Below are 3,089 nucleotides of genomic sequence, written 5' to 3' on the forward strand. Positions count from 1 at the left end.
TATATGTAATGAAACTTTGCAATATATTTTAATCATTTATTTTGCCCCTTTTCATATAATTTAGCTCTTAAAAATAAATTGAGCATTTTCTCAGAACTTGAAAAGCACCCTCCTGGCTTCTCAAGGCTAACTCTTCTACATATGTGCCCCTAGTTGTCTATATCAGATAACAACTGCAAAACAATGCAATTTATATTAACTTTATGACAGCGGCTAGGCTTATTGTATGTGATCTAAAGCCCAGATTAACTCCTTCAAATAAAGCAAATGGTGGTGGGAGATTGACTACTGAAAAATGATTGCAGTAAAAAGGATGTTAATTTGTTGGCTGATATGCTGTTCTATAGCAACACGACAGAAATATCTTGTAATTTCAATGGGCAAGATTACAAGTCATGCAGCAAATAAGTTGCGAAAACACCGTGCGCGTTATGGCTTTTTTGCATTTGGGGTTGCACAGCTATTACAGGTTGCAAAGTAACTTATTTTGCACGCGCGTTAAGCCGCATAATCTACACAGCCAAATTGTGTGCGCGTTCACGTATTCCCCATAGACGACAAGGGAAATAGAAAAAAACACACACAAAACCTTAATATGTTGCGCAAAGCCCTTGTATTCTCCTTGAAAAATGTATATGAAAATGCGAATAATTTATATTGCAAAAAAAGTTTTATACAACGGAATATGTTCTATTTATTTATAAATAAATATTTCTCTTTATATGTGATGATTTTTGAACTGATATATCTATTTATAGCGAGAGATGTATATGAATATATATATATATATATCTAGATATATCTAGATATCTCGAGATCTATATGTGAATATTGCTTTGAAAATCCCTCTGAGATATTGTTTAATGTGCATAAGATTGTAATGTAAAATATTTTCATTATCTACATAGTTAAATATATCTCTATACATAAAAATACTTGTTTCTCTACGTATATGTGTATGTATCTCAATGTAAAAACCTTTCGTCAGCTTTTTTTTTCTAACACCCGAGATCTTGTATCGTTACGCCCTTATAACTTTTATGTGCAATATTTTTTAAAAAAAATAATTTTATTAGACAGTGTTAATATGAGTGTAACTGTACTTTGTAATGTATTTTTGAAGTGTTTCGTGAAACTTTTATGTTACACACAACTGTTAACTACAGCTCTTCCAGCGCAGAAAGGATTGTTGCGTAAAAGGCGAATACGCGTGCGCAATCAAGATTTTTCAAAACTTGTAATAGCTGCACAATGGAAACTGAATGTAAAAAGACCACATAGCCCGTGCACAAATCATAACGCACGACTTGTAATCTTGTCCTTTGTGTTTGCTGTCCCTTAAATGTGTTCCCAGTAATCAATTTTGACTGAGTGTATTAAATGGTTTGCAACTAACTCCTTTACCTTTATTTGGTTATTCTAAAAAATTCTGCTAATATTAAAATTGTAATTATTGCAGCAACGGCTACATATGCAAATAAAAGCATTCTAACATTCCAGTGTATATCCCCCTTTAAATAGTGCCCCTAGATAATCTTTAAATACAATGGACTCTTATCTGTTGCTTGCCTGAGTACAGTGTCACTTTAATGTTGATTGTTGAAAATATGTGTGTGTATATACGTGTATATATATATATATATATATATATATATATATATATTTCCTGGAAAAAAATGTTAAGCAAAAGCTGGATTTGAAATAACAGCATCAGTTGTGTATTCATCATTAATGTTCACTGGCTGGTAAATACAACCCCACACAGTTCTTTTGGTAGTGAGGAATCAACCTCTGTAAGTCAGGCAAGAAAATGTCAGTTTAATTGGGAGAGGAGAATGCATTTTTTTTAGGGGGGAAAAAACTGTCTTAAATTTTAATATGCCCTGTTTAAAGTGATGCAACCTAAAAAAAAGTGACTAAAGTGTACCTTTAAAAATCTTCATATTTTGCACCTATTGGTCAAGTCCATAAAATCCTACTTTTAATTATGATGCTGTTTTCTGAGTGTCAGTTTGGAAAAAAAATAGGAGATTTGCCAGACTTTAAAATGGAAAATCATATTTAAGTAAATCCGTAAGTTTCCATTGCTATTTGTGTGTGTGTGTGTGTGTGTGAACATTTTTTTTCTACATAACTCTTAAAGGACCAGTAAATACAGTAGATTTGTATAATCAACAAATGCATGCTAAAAAGACAATGCAATAAAACTTAGGGGTCGATTTATCAAAAGCTTTGCATGCCTTCTCCTTCGTCGACTGCAGGTTCTCACAAGAGAAGCTGCAGTCTGTATTTATGAAGCAGCTGTCATCAGATCACTGCTTCCTTGCCACTTCTCCACCTTTCTCAATCTACCCAGTTTCGTCTGACGGGGGAGGTTGACAGTTCCTGCCCGCGCGTGATTGGCTGTGCACAGGCATGGGGGCAGCACTGCATGTCAGCACACAATAGCGTTCACGTGCAATGTTAAATTCTTCCAGGGGAATTCAGTTCACCAGAGGTGAGCTGCGGCAAACAGGGGCGCATATGTAAGCCCCTGTCCGCCGTAGATTAATAAATCAAGCCCTTAGTCTGTACTTCAAATGAGTTGTAGATTTTTTTATGACATATTTCAAAGTTATGTCTATTTCCACTCCTCCTGTATTATGTGGCAGCCATCAGCCAATCACAAATGCATATACGTATATTCTGTGAATTCTTGCACATGCTCAGTAGGAGCTTGTGACTCAAAAAGTGTAATTATGAAAAGACTGTGCACATTTTCTTAATGGAAGTAAATTGGAAAGTTGTTTAAAATTGCAGCTCTATCTGAATCATGCAAGTTTAGTGTTAACTTGAGTGCCCCCCATTAAATGGGGTTTTGACTAAATGTATCATACTTTACATTTAGGTCTACAAAGCATTTTAGTTATAGGAATACAATAGTAAAAATTAAACTTGCATTATTCAGGTAGAGCATGCCATTTTAAAACACTTTTAAATTCACTTCTATTTTCAAATGTGCTTTGTTCTCTCTGTATCCCTTTTGAAAAAGAATAAGTGCATATCTTATACAAGTGGGAGCTATCTGCTGATTGGTGCCTGCACACATT

This window comes from Bombina bombina, chromosome 4, assembly GCF_027579735.1.
Source record: "Bombina bombina isolate aBomBom1 chromosome 4, aBomBom1.pri, whole genome shotgun sequence".
In the NCBI taxonomy this organism is placed as follows: Eukaryota; Metazoa; Chordata; class Amphibia; order Anura; family Bombinatoridae; genus Bombina; species Bombina bombina.